Source organism: Carettochelys insculpta, chromosome 4, assembly GCF_033958435.1.
Source record: "Carettochelys insculpta isolate YL-2023 chromosome 4, ASM3395843v1, whole genome shotgun sequence".
In the NCBI taxonomy this organism is placed as follows: Eukaryota; Metazoa; Chordata; order Testudines; family Carettochelyidae; genus Carettochelys; species Carettochelys insculpta.
The window spans coordinates 4988295-5014333 of NC_134140.1; the positions used below are offsets into that span (position 1 = coordinate 4988295).

Genomic DNA, 26039 nt, shown 5'->3' on the forward strand with positions numbered 1-26039 from the left:
AGTCCTCAGCAGAGGACCTGGTCATGGATAAGCATGGAGGCGATCGTAGACTAATCTAGAGATGACCAGGGCAAAATAAATCTCTGTGCTGAGACTGCATCAGAGACAAGGGGAGAAATGGCTTTATTGGCTGTGGATGGAAACGGGTGTTTCTGGACCCAATAGGATGTGGATGTCCAAGCTTTGGAGATGGGTCGCACAGGAACAAGCGGCTCCGAAACATCTAAACCGCAAGCAGAATCAGCAAAGAAGCAGGAGGAGGTGAAAGTGATCAAGAGTAGTCAGCATGGATTCACCAATGGCAAGTTGTGCCTGACCACTCTGATTAGCTCCTATGATGAGGTAACTGGTTCTGTGGACATGAGGAAGTCAGTGGATGTGATATACCTTAACTTTAGCAAAGCTTTTGATACAGTCTCACACAGCATTCTTGCCCATAAGTTAAGGATGTATGAATTGGATACATGGACTGTAAGATGGATAGAAAGCTGGTTTGATGGATGGGCCCAACAGGTAGTGGTCAATGGCTCAATGTCTGATTGGCAGTCAGTTTCAAGTGGAATGCCCCAAGGATTGGTTCTGGGGTCAGTACTGTTCAACATCTTTATGAATTCACTGGCTGAGAGGATGGATTGCACCCTCAGCAAATTTGTAGATGACTCTAAGGTAGAAGGTCAGGTAGATACATTGGAGGATAGGGATAGGGTCCAGAGTGACCTAGACAAATTGGAGGACTGGGCCAGAAGAAATTTGATGAGGTTCAACAGGAGAAGTGCAGAGTCCTGCACTTGGGACAGAATTATCCCAAACACTGTTACAGGCTGGGGACCAACTGGTTCAGTAGCAGAGCAGCAGAGAAGGACTGGGGGATTACAGTGGATGAGAAGCTGGATATGAGTCCACAGTGTGCCGTTGGAGCCAAAAAGGCTAATGGCATATTGGGGTGCATTATGAGAAGCATTTCCAGCAGATCTAGAGAAGTTATTATTCCCCTCTACTAGGCACTGGTGAGGCCACATCAGAAGTATTGTGCCCAGTTCTGGGCCCCCCCAGTATAGAATGGATGTGGACACATTGAAGCAGGTTCAGCGGAGGGCAATGAAAATGATTCAGGGGCTGGAGCACATGACCTATGAGGAGAAGCTGAGAGATTTGGGCTTATTTAGTTTGCAGAAGAGAAGACTGAGGGTTGATTTGATAACAGCCTTCAACTTCTTGAAATGGGGCTCTAAAGAGGATGGAGAGAGACTGTTCTCAGTGGTGACCGATGGCAGAACAAGGAGCAATGGTCTGAAGTTACAGAGGGAGAGGTGTAGGTTGGATATTCGGAAAAACTGTTTCACCAGGAGGATGGTGAAGCACTGGAATGCATTACTGAGGGAGGTGGTGCAATCTCCATCCCTGGAGGTTTTTACATCCCATCTTGTCATAGGCATGGCTGGAATGATTTAGTTGGGGTTGATCCTGCTTTAGGCAGGGGGCTGGACTAGATGACCTCCTAAGGTCCCTTCCAGCCCTAGAATTCTATGATTGATTCTATGAGATTTCCAGCTTTTTCCTCCGTGCAGAGCAAGAAAAAGCAAGCAAGCAATTATTTGCATCTCTTCAGATACACATTTCTTGTACACCGGCTGTTACATGGAAATGGGTTGAGAAAATCCTTAGAGGCCATGTCATTAGGTCAGAATCACAAACCCAGACTGCCTCACTGCAGCTCTGCATGGACTCTGCTTCAGAGAAAAAGGTGTAATGGAGGGATCTCTGGAGCTCCTCCCTAACACTCACCTGGCCCATAGTAGGCGGCATCCTTCAGTCTGCATAGACTATGGATCGCGCCCTTTATAGTTTCAATTGAGGGCTTCATTTACAGCGTCTACTGTGACTATAAAGACCCACACGAGAGTGACAGTCCTTGCTGCATCTCTTGCAGATGTGGTGGGTGTCTGGAAAGTCCTTAGTGTGCTTTCTGTGCACTCGCTTCTGCTCTGCTAGCTTTCTGATCTTCATCTCACCCTTCCGAAGGCCCTTGTGTAACCCCTGCCTCCATCTGCTGCAGTCGTCTGCTAGTTCTTCCCAGTTGTCCAGCTCGATGTCTACCTCTCTGAGGTCTCTCTTGCAGACATCTTTGTAGCACAACTGGGGGCATCCGGGAGGTCTTTTGGCAGAGGCTAGCTCACCATACAGGATGTCTTTTGGAATCCTTCCATCATTCATCCTGTGGACGTGGCCAAGCCAGCGGAGCCGACGCTGCCTGAGGAGGGTGTGCATGGTTGGGATTCCAGCTTGCTTGAGGATGGCGGTGTTGGTCACTTTGTCCTTCCATGATATTCCAAGGATGCACCTGAGGCAGCGCAAGTGGAAGACATTCAGCCTCTTTTCCTGGCGGGCATACAGGGTCCAAGTCTCTCTGCCATAAAGGAGGGTGCTGAGGATGCAGGCTCTGTAGACTTGCTGAGACCCAAGAAGCTGTATCACTCTAAACCTGCTGGAAGGTCCCGCATTGATGCCAGAAAGACGGCAAACTAGGAGAAAGCTGAAAAGTTCAGAGAGACCCTCCAGGAAAATCTGCGCAGTGGCCCTGGGGGCACCAATGTGACATCCCAATGGCAACATCTGAGGGATGCAGTTTACAACACGGCCTTGTCAGTGTTTGGAAGAAGAGCAAGAAACACGAACAACTGGTTCAAAGCTAACTCCAATGAGATGATTCCAGTCATTGAAAAGAAGCGCGCTGCACTCCTGGAGTACAAATGCTCACCAAGCCAGAGTACCCAGCAAGCACTTAGAGAGGCCAGAAGAACAGTACAGCAGACAGCCAGGCGCTGTGCCAACAACCACTGGCTCCAGCTATGCAGCAGCATCTAGACCTGCGCTGACTTTGCTAATCTCAGAGGAACGTACGAGGGTATGAAGAAGGCATTAGGACCCACCCAGAACAAGATGGCACCTCTGAAATCCAAATCTGGTGAAGTCATCGCTGACAAAGCCAAACAGATGGAGCACTGGGTTGAGCATGACTCTGAGCTGTACTCACGCAAGAACGTTGTGGTTGACGCAGCCCTTGATGCTGTCGAGCTCCTACCAGTAACGGACGAACTGGATCAGGAACCGACTGTGGATGAACTGAAGAGAGCCATCGACAGCATTGCAGCACGAAAGGCCCCTGGCCAGGATGGTATACCACCAGAGGTAATCTAGTGTTCCACGGACACGTTCCTGGAACCCCTACATGAGCTACTGTGCCTGTGCTGGAAAGAGGGTGAGGTTCCACAGCATATGAGCGACGCTAACATTGGAACGTTGTATAAGAACAAAGGAGACAAAAGCGACTGCAACAACTACTGTGGAATCTCCCTCCTAAGCGTCACTGGTAAACTGTTCGCTCATGTCATCCTTGGCAGAATCCAGAAGATTGCTGAGGGGGTGTACCCCAAATCACCTGGCCCAACATCGCAGATATCACAAGTCGGGGCCAATATCTTTGGCACCAAACCTCTATTGGCTGAATAAAGCAGCAGTTATCACAGTCAATAGTTCATGTATCTGCTTCTTAATTCCGGTGAAGCACTTTGAGTTGAAAGGTGTGGTAAAAAATGCAAAATATTATTGCATTTTCATCCCTTGTTCTGCATTCCAACATCTTGCCAGAAGAGGGCACCTCAAGACCAGGTAATAATACGAGCAGGCCTGATTTTTGAAGCTGTGGGCAGAGATGAAAGGGTAACAAGGGTGAAAGGTATCAGAGGAGTTGCCGTGTTAGTCTGTATCTTCGAGAACAACAAGAAGTCTTGTGGCACCTTATAGACTAACAGATATTTTGGAGCACAGGCTTTCATGGGCAAAGATCCGCTGTGTTGGACGAAGCGGGTCTTTGCCCACGAAAGCTGATGCTCCAAAATATCTATTAGTCTATAAGGTGCCACAGGATTTCTTGTACTCCGGGGTGAAAGGGTAACTTGAAGTACAACCCTGAAGAAGGAGCCCAAAGTCAATGAAAGTGGGCCCCAAAATATGACCAGTGAGACTGGGAAACACCAGCTGTCATGTCTCAATGGAAATTTTAAAGTCTGCTCTTGCAAGAGGGTGATAAATGTGAAACACTGGACAGAAGGGACCTCCAAGGCATTAAAGTCCTTTGTTGTATGATGAGAGAGGCTTGGCAGGCAAACAGAAATAGCCACTGCAGGCAGCTTCCTGTCCTACTGATTTTATGCAATAGCAAACTGGCCCAGGGATAGCTCTGTTGTAAGGGCTCTGAGAGCAGAGAGATCATAGGTAAACCCTATCTGTCCTTCAACGTGTCCCTACGGTACCCAGCACAACAGGCTGTGTCCAGGCCTCTGGGTGCTCAGCAGGATACATGTTGGTTAAGGTTTATTATGTTTCTTGCTGCAGGGTGGTACAGATCCCCCACACCTGCGCTCCCACCTGCAAGCTGTGCAAGCAGCAGGTGCCAGCACATGGATGGAGCTGGCCCTTCCTTGGTTTAGCTTGAGTAAATATGGAGCTTTCTAAGAGCTGATGGCTGTTTCTCAGACAGACTGTAAATAAATAAACACACTGTCAGCATTCCATAGAGCCCAGCTAAGCGCAGCCAAAGGCATTTCCAATGTGATAACTTGATGGAGAAGTGCTGTCTGCTGGTTAGAGCGCAGGATTGTGAATCAGGAGACCCCGTTTTATGCTACCTTCTATCACAGACATAGGTTGGGTAATTAACACCATTATTGCAGTGTCTGGAATTTCCTCCAGAGTTGGAGCGCTATTGTATTTCTTAGCTGGAAAACTTGACACTGAGTGTGTAAAATGCTCCTGGTTTTTTATGGCCTGCACTAAGTGAGAGACACTGTGTCACCAGCACTTGCTTTGAAGTTTTATGGTAAGTCTCGCACTATTTTCTCTTAAAGCTCCAACTCCTGGAGTCACATCATTATGTGAGAAACACAGCTTGTATTTACAAAAATCAGTTCTAGCCCTCCTGGTTATATAGTAAAGCTGGAAAGTGTAACAGCTCCCTACCCTAAAAAGCTCCACATCCAGAAAGCAAATAAAATGAACACAGTGGTAATTTCTTTTTACAATCTCATGATTTTAAAATGTATCAAATTCTTTGGGGAGGCAGGGGGATGACTGACGATATTTGAACACCTGGGGATGGTGAGAAAGTTCTGCCCTATGGAAGGCTGCACTGAGAAGGAACTCCTGGCCCCGGGGATCAGACAGGCTGCTCACTGCTCCATTTCCTTTCTCACACTCCATCGCTGCCCTGGTCTGTGTGCTGGTGTGGTCTGGTTCCATGGCACTGTCTTTCATGAAGTGCCACCTTTTTCCACAACTAGGAAGGGGGCCAGGAGGAGGTTGCCAGTAGGATGGGAGCTAGAAGGACAGGAAAGCACAGAGAACAATGGTCCAGCATAACCAGTGTGCATGTCATGGCGTGATGGCATTACAAAGACATCTACAATACCTGGGGAGGCGAGTATGTCCCAGGACACCTGGTAGCATGACCTCTCTCAATCTCCCCTTGGCAACAGTGGATTCTGCAGGTCATTGGCCAGGCGTGTGGTTGCAGCAGATTAATGCAGGATATGGGGCAGCTGGGCCTTGGAGCCAGCAGCAGCAGTGGATTAGAGCAGCAGGTGGTGCTACAGGGCACAGCTGGCTGGGCCAGGCAAGCCCCTCTCAAGGAGCTGGCAAGGTGCAGGCCTACACCTAACCAAGAGCCTTTCCCAGGGTTTAGTTTGTGAGGAAGAGAGGTTGGGGGGTCAAGCAACTTTTTACATTCCTAATGGATGCAGCAACCTCAGAGGTACCAGAACTGCCAGACCCACAGATGTTGGGTTCTGAATTGCCAGGCCAAGAGGTACCAGGGCTCTGACCTGCCAGGCCCAGAGGTGCTGGATTCTGAATTGCCAGGCCCAGAGATGCTGAGGCTACAAGGTCTTTCCAAACCGGTGGTGGCTGCATTTAGCCTTGGTAAATACCATTCTTGGTTGAATAAAGGTAGTTGGACAGATTCTTCCCCTCCAGATCCACACGTTCCCAAAGCTGGGAGCCTGGGTTAAGTTCAGACCTATCTTAAGCTGACAGCGATGATGTTCATGCCACACTCAGGGCATTTTGTGGTGGATGTCAAGTGGCATCAACAGCAGAACCAGTAGACAGTACAGGCAGTGAGGACTTTGTGGCAAAGGGTCTGTCTGTCCTCAGTCCATTATGGTAGGCAACCAGCCCCTGATCTTAGGGACCTACCAGGAGGGGCCAGTGCATTGCTGTATTTTCTAAGGCAGGGGGTGCAAAGCGTGGGAGGGTGCAACATTTCGTAAGGCGGGCACAGCACGATCGGCTCTCCCTCCACGGGCTTCTGTTGCCTCATCAGCCCTCTTCTTTCTCCTGCACAGCCTCCGCTGCTGCTGTGGCCAAGGGCACAGCCCCCTGTCTTTGGGCCAATCAGAATGCGCAGAGGCCCTGAGTCAAGCTGCGGGGCCAAGCTGGCAAATTCCCAGCTTGCTAAACTACCCTCCTGAGGTCCCTCCTTGATGCCCTCCTGCTGTCCTCCCCTCCAAGCACCCTTCCCTCTTCGGGGCACCCCCAGAATCCTCTTCCCGATGTCCTCCCACAGGCTGGGGGGGCCTCAGCTAATTGCAGAGCTGAAAAGTGAGGCCCAACAAAAAAGTTTGCTCACCCCTGCTCTAGGCATTGAGAGCTCTCTAGAGATCCTCACTGTTTCCTGTGTTTCAGAAGTCAGCAGAAACCCCCTAGGGCAGCGGTTTGCATGCGTAGTCAGGCCTGGCAATTACTTACGTTTAGTCAACCTGGTTATTTGGGCCTCACTCTTCACATGTCTTATAAAGAGCAAGAGACCCAACCTCCTACCTTGCTTCCTACCTAGCACCCTGACTCCCTCTCTTCTAAACCCGGCTGGGTTGTCTGGCCATGCTCTGAACTCTGCTCAGCTGCCTAGGCAAGCGTGTTAGGTTTCCTGGCAGGAACACAGACCTCTGTCATCGTAGGAGACCGTCTGGGGACACAGCAGCGCCTGGCCCAACTGGAGATCAGCTGTCTGTCGCAGAGAGCTGCACAGGCTGACTGGCCTCTCATTCCATGTGGCAGAGGTGATCGTATCTGCCAGGGGCTTGGATTCTCCTCCAAGCCCTGCTTCTGTTTATGTTTACGAGGCCCGGTGTCGGCGCTGGGCTTTGTTTCTTTTCACAGCCATGAGAGTCGTTTTCCCCTCTCGGTTTGAGAGCTGTACAGGGAGGGGCCTGTCACCCTCACTCCCCCTCCTTTCGCTCTGAAAGTCAGGCCATGCCACTCATCGGTCAGACGGGATTACTGCCTTGCTAATCGCATGATTATCAGCTGTGAAGGATGCTAAATTGTCTGACGCTGTCAATCAAATTCAACAGCTGCCTCTTGTTCAGTGGGGGGTTTCTAAAAAATCTTGTCATGGCACTGGCCAAAGGAAGGGAAGCCTGTTCTGCAGGCAGGTACATGGGGCGAATTCACATCACCACCTGGGCCTTTCCCAGCCCAACAGCACTGCAAATCACAGACCCGCCTGCTTGGGGCAGCCTCTTTAACTCCTCTCTGGCTTCTCCTCTGCCCTGTGTTTTCAGCTTAGCCTTCCTCCTGCTTCTTCCTTATCACAGCAAAACCAAGTCAGAGAAGACAGACCTGTGAGGGACTGAAAGGAGGGCCTAGAAGTGCAGGGGCTAAACAAGGCCTTTTTGCCTAATTAGCCCCGCCCCATTTTACCTGTAGCCAATGCCGGGCCTGGAGGGGGAATAAAAGGAGGAAGCCTGGCTCACCTAGGGGCTGACTAGGGTGAGTCAGGAGTTGGTTCTGCTGTTTGCAGGACTTGAGTTAGTGCTGCCTGCTGGGTTGGCTACAGAAGAATGCAAGTCTCTAAACACTCCTGTGGGTGCACAGTGGGAGAACTCAAAGGAAACCCCCCCCCCCCGCCCCACTGAGTTAGATTCACCTGCAACTAAAGGAACAGACTCTGGAAAATGGAAGGAGGTCCTACAGCCAGGGCGCCCAGTTGAGATGGGGATCTATTTACTAGCTAACCTGCTGTTTGAGGGCTGGCCACATGACCCTGCGGGTTTTCTATCTCCCTCTTGTCTTTCCCCTCTGATAAAGTGGGAGCTACCTAAGGGGATGTGCTTGTATAAGACATTGTTTAAGAAGTGTGCATGAGGCTGCCCTATGCGGGGCGGGTGTGTCAAGTGCATGCCCTGGGACACCCCTCACCTCTCCACTGTTTTACTTTAATTGACTGACAGCTCAGTGCCTAACAGCAGCAGCTAATCCTGGGGTGGCCAACCAATTTTGAAGCAGTGCTACTAGAATCCATCAACCTCCTGGGTGGGGTTCCCTGTCCCATGCGGTGGCAGCTAGACCACTTATGCGGAGACAGAATGAGTCTCCTCCGCAGCCTTAGCTGAGCACCAGCTGGCTTTTAGCTCACACTGTAGAGGGTCCTGCACTAAGCTCCAGAAGTCACAGGCTCCAGCCACCTATTGGGGGTTACACTATAGTGAATTAGCTATGCTCAACTGGCCAGACAGCCACATGCAGCTAGCATGTTGGACACCATGGGGCTAATGTGTTCTTCCCTTCAATTACAGCCAGGATAATGAGAGGAATGGCTTCTTTCTCTCTTCTCTGTTATCTGCAGTAGTGGGGGAAAGCTGCTCTGGACTGGTCTCTGAGCCTAAGGCAATTCACCACCATGGGCTCTCCCTGACTCTCCACTGGGGATCTGTAGGCCCCTTGGGACTCCATCATGCCATACAATTTAGCCTGAGATCATTTTGGAGTATCTAACTAAATGAATATCCTGTCTGAGGCAATGGAGCAGAACTTATATCCTGCCCATGGCCTTCTCTCCTCTCTCTTCTGATCACTGGTAGGCTGGACTGGAGAAGACACACCATGGAGCACTGGGCCCTTGACGTTCCTGATTAGAGCCATCTTCTCACTTTGTATGGCAATTTTGAATTCCCTTCTCAAAGGCATGGGCTTCTAAGAGGCCTGTCTGGAAGAGGGAAGGGAGACAGCTCACCACCGGTGTTGAAATGGTGCCTGAAGTTTGAGTGAAGTGAAGCCAGAAGAATTCCCCTTGGACCACAATCATCCAAGCCTTTATCTCTCTACATTTTCCCCTCCCTCTCTCTGGGCAGCTGCTCTGCAGCATCATTTTTTTTCTAGTGCAGGGGGAAGGTTTAAGTGGGGAGGACAGGTGGGGCTTGTTTACTTACAGTGTATTATTCAGCCTGTAGGTGTTGCTCTGTACCATATAGCAGTCCAGTGAGGGTGTTAGACTGGAGAACAGTAGAGACAAAATTGGAACTCAAACTGTGTGTATCTGAACCTTGTTTGTCTCTAATTTGTGATTGTTTACCTGTTTAAGGTCAGTTGATTCCCTGTAGCATGAAAGCACTGACCAGCCCTTTCACACAAACAGAGGTATTGCCAAACTAGTCCATTTAGAGCGTGTTTCGTAAACTTTCTGAGACCATGGAACACCAAACAATATCTTTTTATGTGGAGCCCCTATGAAAATTTTCTTAAGAGTTAAAAAAAAACAAAACAATCAGACCAAAAAATCCCAGAGACATATGCAGCAAAAACACAATGAAGTAATTTAATCAGGTGTCCTAGTAATGAAGAAGTAACATTGTATGTGGTTTAATAACAGAAAACATAGACCATCAGTGTATTTTTCTAGATGCTGTCCCCTTCCCTTGTTGCTCTCCACGTTCTCTTTGCTGTTGTTCCTGGGTGCATCTCACTGGAGTGCAAGGGAGAAGGTCCATCACAACTAGAGAGAGGGACATGAGTTTGAAATGTGAGTCCGTCCATCTCTGATCACAAGAAGGTACTGTCCTCATGAACCTTAATCCCTGGCCACCTCCCACAAGAGCCCCAGGTATTTCTCACGCTCTCTCTTGGGGCCCAGGATGTGGTGTCTGCCTCAGACTTTTCCAGCTCACCTCTCTTTGACTTCAGCTTGAGGACTCTGGTCAATTGCCTGTCACGACAATTGAAATTGACTGCAGCACTGCTCCTGATGGTGGGCAGAGTTCAGGATCAGACCATGAGATGGAACCCTTCCCAAAAGACACTGCAGAGGAATACAGGGTGGGGGGCAGGGAATATATTTTAATCACCATTGCTGAGGCAAACGTGATCCTGTTTATGTTCCCTGTGAGCTATGTGTTTGGGCGGCCACCAGGGTTCCCTCTAACTCTTTCCATCCGTGGGTGGAATAAATTTTGTCATGTGCACTAAGTTATGTGGATGTGCACCACCAAGGGAAACACATTCTGCCCAATGTGGGTGGCTGCACACTCAGCTCATCAGCACCTGAATTGCTCCGGGCTGGCCACCCCAAGCACTTAGCTTACAGGGAACACTGGCAGCCAGGAAAGATTCAAATATGGCCCAGCAGATTAGCAGAGTGCCCTCAGCTGGCAGCATGTTTCTACTGGTGGTTCACATCTGCGTGTGCCTTAGTTCATTTAACAAATCTTTTTCTGCTCACGGATGGGAAGTTGAGAGGGAACAGTGATCCTGTCTTCCTTAGTCCTCAAAGAAATCCCATGGAAGTCAGAAGGGAGCTCAGCGCTCCTGAAAACGTTTGCCTGCACACCCTGCCCAGAGTCACCCATAGCACCCAGGTTCCCGTGACCTCCTGTAGAATACACTGCCCTTCTTTTATGCTAACTATCCGGTCATGTGTCCTGCATGCTGGCAAGTGGAGCCCGGTAGCCTGAGGTGCACAGAGAAGGGTTGTTTTTAAAGGCATCAGAAGTCACTTTCTGAACCTGAACCCCAGCTAGCGGCTGGGCTGGTGTCTCTGTCAAAAATCCCCACTAAATCCCTCTGCCCACAAAGCAAACCCCTCCAAATGAAAAAGGGAGCATGTGATGTGACCTTGCAAAGCTCGGCGGCTGACCCCATGCTGCCCTGGGGTCAGTCCCTCACCGGGCTCTAAACCGCTCAGCGTGTTAGATGATTCCTAGCAAAGCACAAAGAACAAGCAGAGGGATTTGCTCTGTGCTTTGTGCGAAGTACTTGAGTATGCCAACTGGGTCCTAGGAGCATCTTTGTGGCAAGTGGTGAGAGCCCCAGGGGAAGGCCTGATTTCCAGAGGCGGGGGTCCCATTCCTTTCAGTGGGACTTCGGGGTGCTTAGCTGAAGTCAAAGGAGGCACTACCCAGTTCATGGGGCACCGAGAAGTGGAAAGTCCAGGCTACGTTCTTGGCTGTTGTAGGCTGGTGTCATCTCTTGATGTGGTAGAACGCCAGGTGTGGGGAGAGAGGGGGTTGATGACAGCTGAGAAACTTGCCTCATGTTTATGAGAGCTCTGCAAGGTAGGCCAATAATGCCGCAGATGCATGAAACTGGCAGAGGATGGGTGGCCGGTGGGCTAAATTGCTGGCCTGGGATTGAGAAAGGTCAGGTCACTGCTTTGCTGCTGACTTGTTCTGTGATCTTAATTGAGTCTCTTAGGCCATCTCCACACAAGTATGTGGGCTCCTAGCCTCATGGTTTTCAAATTGAACTTGTAAGCTCTGGTCCTTTTTCTCTACTCAGTGAGGCCTACCAACAAGTTCTAGCCCTTGGGTCCTCATGATAATCCTGCAAAGTGAGTGTTTAATCCCATGTCCCTTCTCCCAACACCAGTGTCCCAATTTTGACATCAGTATAGCCCCTCTGCTGAGCAGTAGCAAGCATCAAGACCTTGAACATTGGCTTCCCAGTGGATGAGGAATCAGTGATAGGAAGGCTGGGCATATTTTAAAAGCAACTTGTTTTATTTGCATGGGTGCAGCAGCCTTGGAGCAGAGGCGATCACATTGCATGCAGGGCAATCCCTTCCTGCAGGAATTGCTGCCAATCACTAATACCTAGTTCCCAAAAACAACTGTAACTTAAGAATTCAACTCCAATTGAAGACCAAGGCAGAAATCAAATCCCTGCAGCTCTTACTGCTCCTTCATTAGATGCTATCTCTAGAGAGAATCTTGCATGACCCAGAGCTAGTGGCACAACATGTCTCTCCAAGACTGAGCACTGACTCGCGCACCAGGAACTTGGAAGACTCTCTGTGGTAATATCTGCCATGACCATTCTGAATCAACACCATTTGTGGTCTGCACTAGTGTAAATATCTTCACGAGGGGTTGGGCAGCCAAGAATCAGATTTCCGCCTCCCCCCCACCACCCCCAGCCAAATGTAGACATGCTACATCAGGATAAGAAATGGTTTGAAATGGGGTGAGTCACACCAGTGCAAGCATTTTTACATGAGTGCAATGCATCCGCACTGGGAGTTGGCACTGATGCAGCTACTCACCCAGCAACAAAGACCAGAAAGAAAGGCCTGTCTGGGTCTGAGCCTGGGTGGCTCTCCTGAGCCTGCTCTGGTGCTGCAGAATTCACATAGCTATTGTTTGTGTGCTAGTACAAGCCACCTAGCACAAGTCTGCCTACACAGACTGCAAAAGTGCTCCCAGCTTCTGCGTAAACACCCTCTGATCATTGGTGCTTAGCACCCACTGCTCAGGGCCTTTTGCCTGCTGGTGGCCCTGCTGACCAGCATCTCTTCTCCACCCCAGTGTCTCCCTCCCTCCCATGGGCAAACAGCCGTTTTCAGGACACCCTGGAGGAAGGGGCTGGGGAGGGGAAGGAGCAGCGATGCACCATGCCTGGTGTAGGAGGCAGGGTGAGGCTTGGGAAGGAGTGGAATGGGGGTAGGGTGAAGGCAGAATGGAGCAGAGCTTTGGAAGAAGGGATGGAATAGGGGCAGGGCTGGAAGCAGCAGGGAAGCCAGGGTCTATGACTCTGGTCTTTTCTTTGGCCCTGATCCTGAACTTTATTTTACCCCCACTTTGGTCCATTTGTCAGTGTCTCACCAGTAAATAACCTCATCCCCAACAGCTGTCCGTCAGCTTCCCCTCCGGGAGATTCTGCCCTGTAACACATAACATTTAGTTGGTTAGAAAAGCAAAGAAAGATAACAGATAACAGATTAACCCAGTTTAGAGCCGTGGAGCAATCAGTTAGCTGGTAAACTGTGCTGTTCCCCAGGGCTTCAAGTGCCTTTAATGAGTTATTATTTAGTAAGCTATATTGTGGTTAATGGAGGGACCTTGCAGAAATGATTTGTTATTAATTAAACCATTCCAGGGCAAAGCTCCCAAGTGCTTCTTCAGGCCTCGTTGGGTTGATTCACACGGAAAGTTATTGGAGCGCGGACTTCAGTCAGGAAGGAATTATGAGGTTGTCATTTTACAATCTGTGTTTGGTTTTGGATGGTATTTTTGATTTTTCTGCCCATCTTGAATACCTTTTGCTCAATGAGGGTTTATGGGTCTCGGTGCAGGAATCACAGGGGAGGTTCTATGGCCTGTGCCAGGCTGGCATTCAGACAAGATGATCACAGTTATCTCTTCTGGCCTTAAAAATCTATCAACCAGCCCAAAGTCTTTTTTTTAATTAATATTGCAGTGTCATAGCTCCCCCAGGGCTTTGGGCACCCTTAAACCTCGGACAGCCAGAAGCTGGGACGAGGCGACAGAGGAATGATCACTTGATAATTGCCCGGTTCTGTTCTGTGAAACATCTGCCACTGGCCACTGTCAAAAGCAGACTACTGAGCTTGCTGGCCTGTTGGTCTGACCCAGTCTGGCTGTTCTTGAGTAGGAGCCCCCACCATGTTCCTCTTGGCTGTCTCCAAACACGCAACAAAGAGATGATCCCAAAGACTCAGGATGAAAAGTAAAAGCTGTCCCCAGCCGGTGGCTGCCCGATGGCCCTTGTGAAGTTTTTCAGTGTCAGGCTAGCTCCCATTTTCCACCCGTCAGTCTTCCCCGTAAGCTGAGCGCTTGGGCAGCCACCCAGCAGAGATTCAGGTGTTGCTGGGCAGATGAGCAGAGCACACACAGCCGACAGTCTGTGTTTCTCCTGGTGGTGCGCATCTGCACATGCCTCAGGGCACCCAACAGCATTTATTCCACACGTGGGTGGAAAACATTACAGGGAACACTGCCACCTGTCCACTGAGCACCACACAAAACACCCCACAGCTCCCACTGCTGGCAGACTCAGCCCAGACAGAGGCCAGGGCTGGATGCGTGAGGTCTGGTTGCCCCTAAGCCAGGATGAAGCAAAACGGCTCGGGACTGGGCAGATGAAGATCGCCCAGTTGTTTGTGCTGTGGATGGACAGATGCCATCAGTTTCCAGGGCAGTCAAGCCAGCGCCTTTTGTAAGAGCCCATCATTGGCAGTGCTTGAACCAGGGCATTAAGCACCAAAGCACAGGACTTATTGCCCCTGGAGAAAAGGAGTAAGGATACACATAGACTATACAGAAGATCGACCCGGTTAGGGTTGGTCTTCCCAAGTTTGATTTCATGTGCCAGATACAGATGTGCAAAATCGAACTATCTGGGGTCAGTAATTGGCCCCTGTGCTCCTCTATATCACAAGAAGTAAGGGAGGTTGACAGGAGACTTTGTCCCCTTGACTTTCCTCCGCTAAGACAGCCAGCTCAGGCAAGTGCAGATAAGTCGATTCTAGCTACTCAGTTGCCGTAGCGAGAATTGCTTATCTACAATCAACTTCCGTGCTTAGGCCTCCATCCACTCGGTGCTAGCAGGAGTAGGCTGTCTTCTTCCACCTGCCTCTGGAGTGGGGTGTGAGGTGCCTTTTACACCTTTTGCCATCACTACACTCACCCAAAGAGTGGGTGAGCCACTAAAGAAGTGCCCTGAACCTGAACTTCACCATGTCACCAACACTTGGGGCCACATCCCGCCATGAACTCGTTGGAGCGATGCTGGTTTATACCCTCTGAGGATCTAGCATCTGGTAAGTTCTAATATGTGCAGTGTATTTTATTCAGTACCCCGCACCTCCACCCCCAGCCATGAATGGCGCAGGCTGCGGCTGGCCTCAGGGTGACACGCCACCACTAACAAAGTCTGTTCTCCTGTTCTCCCCAGCCCCCTCTTGCAGAGCCAGCGGATCAAGTGAAGATCTGAACTTTCCGCACCAGCTCTCTGATATTTGCCCGTCGCTGCGTAACCAGCCAAACAATAAATAAACGAGATGGATAGCTGCAAAAACAGAGCCAAAGGGAAAAAACTCGTTATGGGGGTGGAGGGAAGGAGTCACTATCGAGCCAGTCTTTGCATGTGGATCATTTGCTGGGCTTCACTGCTTTGGACTTTCCACCCTCACCTGCTTCCTGTTAATCAGAACCCACATTACAAAACATTCCAGTTAATAGCTGGCAGTAATATCTGTCTCTCTCTGTCTTGGTTCCTTGCCCCCTTGCTGCCCGGGGCCCTGTTTTGTGGGGAAGAAGAATTCCACAGTGGAGGTTTCAGACAGGAAATGGGCTAAACCGGGTAAGTGCTTTGGGGGAAATGGACCAAATTCACTTAGTTAGGTGACAAACTCAGAGCTTGGGTGCTGTTCACTACAATGCCCCTTACTAATGCATAGTGCCTGCAAGGAACATGTTAGTGAATTGCATCCCACTTTCCCCACACCCCCCCACCCACCCACACACTTGGGGCTAATCCAGAAAGTGGATAACAACCTACTCCTGCTGCCACCTAACAGAGTTAATCCCTTAGCTCACATTGCCTGCACTTGGGTGATGAGTATCTTGAGTTGATCTCCATTTGGTGACCTTTGCTGGGAACTCTTACATGGGCTCAGCCTTTTGGAGGCTGGAGGGAAAAGCGTGTACAGAAATAGACTGCTCTGTGCCGTCAGCTCATTTTGAGTCCTTACAGTCACAGAAACTTGTGATAGAAAATTATAATTGTGCCACTTTGTGTGTCCCTCACAGGCTGAAGTCCTGCAGTGCATCCACACACCCCAAGCCAGTTGGGAGTGTGGGGTTTTTCATGCCACTCTAGAGTCCCTTGCTACCCAGTGCCAACCAGCCACCTCTGTAGGCCAGGGGTGATGAGGCAAAAAGGGCAGGGCAATATTCTGCCCCCTTCAAACAGCTGGTGCAACAAGCAGGCCAATGGGGCTGCAAATGCAGTAAACTCTTTCATATCTGGCAGCCCTGGGACTGCGAGGTTGCTGGATGTGAAAATATTACAGAAAATAGAGAGGGATCCCTTGTCCCCAGAGAGCCACCTTCACCCACACACCCACTCTGCACTCTCTGCTGGGGCTCAGCAGCTCAGGCCCTGGCTTGTGCTGTCATGCAAGGAGACGGGGAGGGCTGGCTCCCCATGTTCCAGCCACATGTCCCACCGCACTCCCTGCCAGGGCTCAGCAGCCCCCAGCAGCTCAAGCCCCGGCCCGTGTTGTGCGCAGACGGTGGGGAGGGAAAGTTGGCATGCAGCAGGACACTCTCCCCTTCCCAACCCCCCACCTCCACTCCACTGGCAGCAGTGGTTGCTGAGCAGCCCTGGAGCCTCTACAGCCCTGAATCAGGGAGTGATGGGGCGAGGAGGATGCAGCAGCCTCCTCTTGGCTCCCCACAGCACCAGTCCCTTCTTAAGAAAGGGAAATGACATCAATGGCTCAGGGTGGGAAGAGACCCCTTCTCTGCCTGCGATAGCACAGCCACCCGGAAGAGAAAACCCAGGTGCCAGAATAGTGCCTCATGGCAGTGCTGGTTATCTGAGAGTACCGGTTGGTTGAGTACCAGTTAAAAGAGAGTTTCCCGTCTCAGCAGTAACAGAGCCACTCAAGTCATTTCTGCCACCAGCAGATGAAGTGTCATCTGCCAAAATGGGAACCGAGTGCAGAAAGCGAGTTCTGAGCCCAGAGCGAGTGAGAGCAGCGACACCTTCCTCTCCCTCCCACCCCCAATTCACAGCAATAATATTTTAAATACCAACCACGGTGCCTGAGACGAGGACAATTTACAGCTGCTGGGCTCTCAGGGTGCTTTCCAGCCTCGGCTGGTTGGCAGCTGAGAGAGGGACATTGCACTGCTTTGTTAATTGCAGGTAACGAAGGTGTTTTCTAAGAACTACATTGGCCATCGTGACATCCTTGCCAAAAGGATATGTCACTTCCTCTGGGTGAACCCGGGCAAACGAACCCATGTGAGTCTGTCCCTGCAGCCTTCTCATCTGGTTTGTGATGATTTATTAGCACCTAGATGCAGCAGCTGAGAGCAGGACACCCTTCTGCTGAGTGTGTTCGTAAATATAATAAAAGACAGGTGAAAGAGTAGGAGGGGAAGTCACTTGCTTAAATTTACACAGCAGATCGGGGCTGAACTGGGAAGAGACCAGAGGCCTCCTGATTACTGGCCTGGAGCTCTCCCCACTCCACCACACTGCCTCTTAGCGGTGGGATTGGTAGCACATTCTAGCATTAAGGTTGCCCTATGTGTCCCATTATCAGAGCATACTTTCAGATATTGACAACTTAGCCAAATTTTAATCATTTGAGCTAAAACATTCCACATCAGGCAACAGCCTCAGGTGGAAATTCTCTAGAAGATTTCAGCTGATATGGCTCAGCTGCTTCCAAGAACAAGGCTATGAGAGCAACTTGCAGCCCAAGGGTGCCACATGCAGCCCGCAGACCCCCAGCTGCCTCCCCTCCCCCAGGCACCTCTTGCACACTGTGCTCCTGGACTGCTGCATTTCTTATGCCTCTCCTGCCCTCCCAGGACTTCCAGAGCACTAGGAATCACCTGATTCACATTCCATCCCTGCTCCTGCGCTTCCCAACCAAAGTGCGAATGCCGGGAATCAGCTGGGAGGGTGGGGGGAGGAACAGGTAAGCATGGGGCTCAGGTGTGTGAGAGGCATGGAGGGGAGGGGGACAAGTGCGGGCTGTGGAGCTGCAGATGCACCTCCACTGTGTGGCGGGCTGCTGCTGGAACCCCCTGAGATGAAGGAGAGCCACTCGTGGCTCACCCACTAATCCTGGTTGCCCATCCCTGCCCATGTCCAAAGTCTGACAACCTTCTGAGACGTTCTAGCCCTTCCGTGCTTTGGAGCTGGGTTGTGGAACCTGGCAGGGGAGAGGGAGTTGCCTTTGAGTCAGGGATGTGCTCTTCGCTCTCCCCCTTGAGCTCTGCCCCAAAGTGGTCAATTTATAAGCCTTTTCAGAAGGGCACTTTGCACGTGCTCCATGGTGTCTTGCTAGAGCTTCACAGCTAAATGTCCCAAAGCTTGCTCCTGCACTGGGCATGCTCCAGCCTGGGCCTGAGCAGAACTTCTGCTGCAATTGTGACGCAGAGCCAGAGCCAGACACCACAATGGAGAGATGGAGCCCGCCTCTCCTGTACGCTCAGTGGCCCACTGCTGGGCACAGGCAATGTGGAGGAGGAAGCTGCCTGATTTGAATGCCAGGGTGGCAAACACCAGATCTGGGGCTGGTGGGGGATGTAGGCTGGAATGGTCCGGTGGGGTGGAGAGAAAACAGACTGGGAAGTTGGGGTTGCCTGTCAGAACCTGAAGAGGGGCTCTAAAGAGGATGGAGAGCAGCTGTTCTCAGTAGCGACAGATGGCAGAACAAGGAGCAATGGTCTCAAGTCACAAAGTGGGAGGTGTAGGTTGGATATTAGGAAAAACTATTTCACCAGGAGGGTGGCGAATCACTGGAATGTGTTACCTAGAGAGGTGGTGAAATCTCCATCCCTGGTGGGTTTTAAGTCCCAGCTTGACAAAGTCCTGGCTGGGATGATATAGTTAGGGTTGATCCTGCTCCTGAGGTCTCTTCCAACCGTAGGAGTCTATGATCACTTCCCACTAAAGATATGTATCTAAGCTCCTTGCAGTTGTGCCATCTGCCTTGAGTTCACCCATCATTTGGTCTTCACAAAGCAAATGTTAATTCACTGAGCCTCTATTCTCCCCCTTCAACAAGGCTACTGTGATCTGGGCCGGTGTGGGTGGGCCACACTGATGTCTGGTGGGTGGAATCAGAACTGCCCCGCAGGGCTTGGTGTGGTAGTAGGGCAGTGCTCACGGCCCTCTTGGTTCTTTCCCTATTGCTACCACGGAGATGCAAGCCGGGACGGGGCAGCAGAGTGGCTGCTGGGACAGGCTAGACACAGAGCTTTGTGACAGCATTGTGTAGGAATGGTGTGCCGTCTGTCCCAAAGGAACCCAAAGTGCTTGGCTGAGGAGGCGGCTCTGGTCCAGCCTGGAGATGAGCAGCTCCTGACAGGTGCGGAGTTCCTGCATCTCCCAGTGAAATCAATGGATATTACACATGCTCAGCCCCTGGCAGGGCCACCAGGTTGGACCATCTGTAGAATGAGAGAAGAATTCGGTCTCTTTGGCCCTTGGCCACACTGTGGAGGCTGCCAGCAAAGGGGCACTCAGCGGTGTTCCCTGTAAGCCCAGCGCTGGAGCAGCCCCCCCAAGAGAGATTCAGGTGCTGTCCAACTGATTAGCAGAATGCTGGCAACCTGCGTTTCTATTGGTGGTGCACATCCACACATGTCTCGGTGCACAAAACAAAATTTATTCTGCATATGCATGGGAAAATTAGCAGGAACACAGGCACTGACCAGCATTAATTGTCAGAGGCGCAGCTGCTGTAAGCCACCTGCATCTCTCTTCTGAAGAGCAACTTCTGGAGTCTCTCCGGCCAATGAACACTGCATGGACAGGGCAGCTGGGAGCCATCCAGCAGAACTACAAATAAGTGGGGAAAGTCTTCCTCCCTTAAGACACCTCCTTGGGTTTGCCATATTCAAGGATGATGGTTCTTATTCACAGACCTCAAAGCCCTTCAGAAATGTAGGCAAATCTCACCATCTAAGGCTAGGTCTACATTAGACCTTAAAGCTAATTGTAGATAGGCGATTCCAATTACAGCAATTGCATAGCTGGAGCTAATGTAACTGTGACTGACTCATCTGGCCATCCTCACTGAGGGAAGTCAACAGGAGAAACTCTCTTGTCAACTTCCCTTATTCCTCATGAGATTGAAGCATACGGGTGTCGATTATCGAGCCCTGATACTTCCACTTTGCATGTCCCCACTAGGTGAGTGAAATTGAACACCAGAAGATCGACCCTGAACAGACTGATCTATACTGGGGCGTGTAGATGTATCCTAAGAGACACGCTAAGGGCCAGAAGGGATCTCATGATGCCATCTAGTCTACACCCCAGGCCTGAGGCAGTACCACGTAAACCTACAATGTCCCTGACAGCTTAATGCCCAAAGAAATTTATCATAGAATCATAGAATAGTAGGACTGGAAGGGACCTCGAGAGGCCATCGAGTCCAGCCCCCTGCCCCAATGGCAGGACCAAGTACTATCTAAACCATCCCTGACAGACATTTATCTAACATGTTCTTAAATATCTCCAGTGATGGAGATTCCACAACCTCCCTTGGCAATTTATTCCACTGTTTGACCACCCTGACAGTTAGGAACTTTTTCCTAATGTCCAGCCTAAACCTCCCTTGCTGCAGTTTAAGTCCATTGCCCCTTGTTCTATCCTCAGAGGCCAAGAAGAACAAGTTTTCTCCCTCCTCCTTATGACACCCTTTTAGATACCTGAAAACCGCTATCATGTCTCCCCTCAATTTTCTCTCTTCCAAACTAAACAAGCCCAATTCTTTCAGCCTTTCTTCATAGGTCACATAGCTCTAGACCTTTAATCATTCTTCTCGCTCTTTTCTGGATCCTCTCTAATTTCTCAACATCTTTCTTGAACTGCAGTGCCCAGAACTGGACACAATACTCCAGCTGAGGCCTAATCAGCGCAGAGTAGAACGGAAGAATGATTTCTCGTGTCTTGTTCACAACACACCTGTTAATGCCTCCCAGAATCATGTTTGCTTTTTTTGCAACAGCATCACACTGTTGACTCATATTTAGCTTGTGGTCCACTGTAACCCCTAGATCCCTTTCTGCTGTCGTCATTCCTAGACAGTCTCTCCCAATTCTGTATGTGTGAAACTGATTGTTCCTTCCCAAGTGGAGCACTTTTCATTTGTCCTTATTAAACTTCATCCTGTTTACCTCAGACCAATTAACAAGCAGGAGGTTTAAAACAAACAGAAGGAAGCACATCCTCACACACTGCAGTCAACCTGTGGAACTCCTTGCCAGGGGATGGTGCGAGGAAGCCAAAAGTATAACTGAGTCCAACAAAGAATTAGATAAGCTCCTGGTGGGTGGATCATTTAGTATTTTCCCAGCTCTGGTCATTCTCTCTGAAACATCTGGCACTGGTCACTTTTGGAAGACAGGATGCTGGATCATGGTTTAGATTCAGCACATCCAGTCTTATGCTTTTAACCTGTCCTTAAAAATGCCCATGACAAGGATTATCCCATCCCCTACTTATCAAAGCACAATGGAAGAAGCACACAATGAGTCAGTAGCAGAGCCAGGGATAGAAGAGAGGTCTGCTGGTTCCTAGGCAGGTCTCCAATTGTGGGTTGGGACCCCAAAGTGGGCCACAGCCAGTGTTGCCTGAACACTTGGGTGCCCCACCCCCAGGAGAGGTTGGAACGCCACCGAGCTGATTAGCAGAGCATCCACAGCCAGCAGGATGTGTTCCTATTGGAGGTGCACACCTGCACATGCCTTGCTGCGCATAACAAAATTTATTCTGTACATGGATAGAAAAAATTATAAATAACATTGGTCGTGGGGTCTCTTGGGCTGACACAGTTAAGACTTGTTTGGGCTCAAGGTCAAAGATGAATCACGAGTCCCACTGCCCGAGGCCAAAGTCTTCTGCCCTGGGCAGCAGGGCTCTGGTTACAGGCCCCCTGCCTGGATCATTATATTTGCCCCTTCCCCCCATCCCGGGTGTGGGGGCTTATTCTTGGCCCTCCCACCAGGAGGGGTGGCTGGGCTTGGGGGGAGTCAGGTTCCAGACTCCCCTCCTGAAGTGGGGTCATGTAGTAAGTGTCGGCTCACTGGAGATACTTAAGAGAAGGTTAGACAGACATCTATCGGGGATGGTCTAGAGATGCTGCTTGGTCATGCTGTGAGGGCAGGGGACTGGACTTGATGACCTCTCAAGGTCCTGTCCCATTCTATGATTCTAAGGGGGGGTCACACTGCAATGAAGGTTGAGAACCCCTGTGCTAGATGGCGTGAGAGAAATCAAACTATCCTCTGTCCCCAGTGTCCTCTCAGTCCTATTGCTGGAGAGATATGCGAGACATATTTATCTTCCTTTCTGTGTAGCCATCTAAAGACAGGTCTCTGCTCATCACCATGGTATCTGCCCTCAGCATTGTGCTCAGAGTGGCTGCATGGGTGAGGAGAATTTGGCACATGGAGTGGTGTATGCAATGCCCCACACATTTGGCGAACAGTGATTGTACCCATCTGAAATTCCTCTCCTTCCCCTCCCTCACTTCTCATACATTTGGGCATTCAGAGAAACTTCAAGAGATGATCCAAAGTTGCAGAGATGGAGGATATTAAGAACCCCAGTGGGGACATAATAGCCCCATTTCAGGGATGGGGGGCCGTTAATAATCACCTATTGGGGGGAGTTTTATAAAAGTTTGTTTTCACATAATGCACCTTCTTAGGCACACCGAAGTTGACAGTGGCCCCTTAGTTTACATGGATTTTTGTGTTGTTGAAGGGGAAGGAAGGATTTAAGTATCATATTTGCATCAGCAAATTACCAAGTTAGTCTTGTAAAGAAACAATGTGTGAACATGAGCTTTTCCAACCTACTCCAAATCAAAGTCCACAGGCTGTGTCCCCTGCCCGTGGGTTTAGCTATGTTAATAAAGCAATTAACTGGACACTTTAAAATTCACCTTCAAATGTGTTCTCAAGCCCTTGCAGTTCCTGAGTTTCCTCCTTTAGAACAATTCTGCCCTTACCCGAGAGCAGTGGTTTTCAACCGGCGTGCCACAGCAAGAACTGCCCGAGTGTGCTGTGAAATTTTGTCACTTTCCCCTCCACCTCATGGTGCCTCTTTGCAGAGCCACTGTGAGGGGGAAATGCCGATCCTGCACGATCCCGTTTGTACCAGGAGGCAGCTGAAATGCTGCTTCCAGGCCTGAAAGAATGGGCGAGGAGCCCACCCCCACTCCCTGCTGTGGCAAGGGAGAGGGAGTGAGAGTGGGGGTTTGTTGGAGCTGGGATGTGGTTTAAATGCCCGTGTCCTGGTTCCAACAGGCTGGTGGGGAGGGAAGCCTGCTTCCAGCGGTTACTCAACATCCCTAGGATGACATTGAGCAGATTTGGAAAGTGTCTGTGCTTTCTGTCTAAGACAGTGTATTCTGCGCTGGATTTGAAACATTAATGCGTTTGATCCTTGTTTAGGTTGTTATGTGCACAGCTATGCTGCAAATCTCTCTAGTAAGACTGTAACCATAGTAAATGTGACGTTTATGAGCAATCGATTCAGCTGAAAAAAAAAGGGTGTGCCATGCAATTGTTTCTCTCATTGATGTGTGTCGTGTTACTGAAAAGTTTGGGAACCGCTGCCTTAAATCTTCTTTCCACACACAGCCACTCCCCCTTCCTTTAACTCTAGATGTAGTAATGACTTATCTGCCTCGGTAAGACACCAGCCCCGCAAAGGACTGTACCTGTGATCTATGCCTAAGTCCAGCAGATCCCCCTTAACACTTTCTGAACAGGATCAATGCCTGCTAAGACGTAGGAGAAGTTTCAGGCAAACATTATTAGCCTGTAACATGCTGCAAAGAATAAAGCCTCCATCTGGGGCTTTGCTGCAGATTTAAGAACATCAGCTCCCAAGAGAAAACAGAAACAGCTGAGTGAGACTAAATTCCTTCTCATTAGTATTATTTTAACTATTACTTATGACTCTTAACAGCCTGAGTCTCATGTATAACAAAGAGACAGCTCCTATCACGACCACAGCCATCTTAAGGGTATGTCTATACTGACTGGGGGCGTCGGCGCACCATAATGATCTTCTGGGGATGGATTTTTGCCACGTGGGTGAAGACACGGCAAAATCCATCTCCCTGTGCTCAGCTGTCAACCCTGGTACTCCAGGCTGCCGCGCGGAGTAAGGGACGTCAGCATGAGCCCAAAGACGCCTGATCTACACCAGGGAGGAAAGTTGATCCTCATCCATCCATTCTAGCTATGCAAATGATGTGGCTAGAATTGCTTATCTGGGATTGACTTGGATCCCTAGTGTAGACCAGGCCTAAGACAAGAGGCAAAGGGTGACTATCAACAGCACGGGGAACTGGTAAATTGATTGTGGGTGATGATCAGCAGCAGGCCTCCGCAGTTTCTATAAAAAATTGCAATAATGTTACACGTGGGATTTGCTTTTTTTCAACCGATGCTTTGTTCAGAGCATAAACTGGTCTCTGACTGTCAGGATCAAAAGAACTGGGGACACAGTAGTGCATAACTGTCCATGATGGGGCTCCCAGCACTTTCCTCTGAAGCACTTGGCAGGGTCAGAGACAGGATATAGAGTTAGCTGGACCTCAGGTCTGATCCATCCTGGCAGGTCAATGCTTCTATTTTGTATTCTATTCAATGCCTGATCCAAAGCCCATTGAAGTCAATGGGTGTCTTTCCATTACTGTAAATGGAGTTTTAGATCAGGTCCTTAATCAGAAGGGTGATATTTGACAGGTTATTTTTACTTTGACATGTTAGTCAGTTTCACTCGCCGGTGCTCAAATGCAACCTTATTGCTTTTGGGTTCTCAGTCACACAGGGGTTTGTTCAGCTCCATCCTCTGCGCCTCTCACCCCTCCCATCCTCACTGAGCCCTGCAAGGAATGATGTCCGTGAAACATTTTCTCTTCTTTTCTGAGGTCTTTGTGGTGATGCCTATTCTTTGATTTTAATCAAAACAAAAACTGAAATGTTAGGGCCTAAAGTAAGTCGTGCCTCCTTTGAAATCTCTTGTGGGTTTTACTTCCATTAAACAAATACTCCTGCATTGGCTCAGAATGGAGAAGTTTCTTTCTTTCCTCCCTTTTTTTTTAATAAAGCATCTCAGATCTCTAAGTTGCAGCTCATCTCACACCTAAGCGAAATTGTGTTTTGCACAAGCCTTTCAGCTGTTTTCTCAATCTCTCCTCTGTCTCATTCTCAATTCAGTCAGTTGCTATAGGTATGTTTTAATCCCCAGCATGGTAGATTTTAATTAGTCTTTGTACAGATGGCCAATTAACATTCATTACTTTTGCCTTGAGCGATTAATTATGAGTTTGGATAGAAGGGAGACAGAGGAAAGATGGGCAGGTGAATTTAGAAAAAAAAAAGGATTTTAATCGGAATTTGGGTTTTTATTTTTCTACGGCGAAAGAAAAGGAAAGCAGCCACAAGGAGTGAGTTCCCCTCCTGACTACATCACTTCCCATCTTGGAATGAAGGAGATGGTCTTGAACCACAGACCCAAACCCACTTCTTCTCACTGTTGCTACCATTGGACTGTAAAGCCAATTGCTGGTGCACCAATTAAATGCTAATTGAGCTACTTAAACTAGAGCTGGTGAGATTGCAGCTGAAGCGCAGGAGGGGTACAGGAAGAGTAAAATCTGATTGACAGCTGATTCCTGAGGGGGTTTGGGGACATCCGTTACCTCTCTGGAAGCCTAGTTTGAAAGGCACATAGTGGAAGGGAAGTTCGTGGCAGATGTCTATCGAACTGCTGAGTAACATGGATTTTTGGAAAATTGATCCTGTTGAACAAATCACTTGATATATATGTTTTTATGAGATTACAAGTTCGGTAGATAAAGGCAATAATGTTGATGTAATAGACTTAGGTAAGGCACTTCACTTCATACCACACATCAGTTTGATTAAAACCTAGAAAGATATAGAATTAACGTGGCCCACATTAAATGAATTCAAGATTGCCCAACTTACAGCTCCCAAAAGGTAATTGTATGTAGGAAATCCTCATGGATTGGGTTAAGTTCCAGTGGGGTCCTATAAGGATCAGGTCTTGGATCTAAACAGTTTAACATTTTTATTAATGACCTGGAAGCAAACATAAAATTGTCATCGATAAAGTTTTCAAACGACACAAAAATGGTAAATAATAAGATCAGCTCGCTGCTGCAGAGTGAG

The 26039-nt window shown here is 49.4% G+C and overlaps 1 long non-coding RNA gene across 2 annotated transcripts in view; it reads right to left on the bottom strand.

Annotated features, from left to right (window-relative positions):
- Positions 1–9633: 9633 nt before the first annotated feature.
- LOC142012302 (uncharacterized) overlaps positions 9634–26039 on the bottom strand; it is a 33289-nt gene continuing 16883 nt past the window's right edge. For both annotated transcript variants that reach the window (XR_012645301.1, XR_012645302.1), the window contains 3 exons: positions 12930–12988; positions 10002–10132; positions 9634–9829 (listed from right to left, as the gene is read on the bottom strand). This is a non-coding gene — a long non-coding RNA (uncharacterized LOC142012302). The remainder of the gene's footprint in view (positions 9830–10001; positions 10133–12929; positions 12989–26039) is intronic.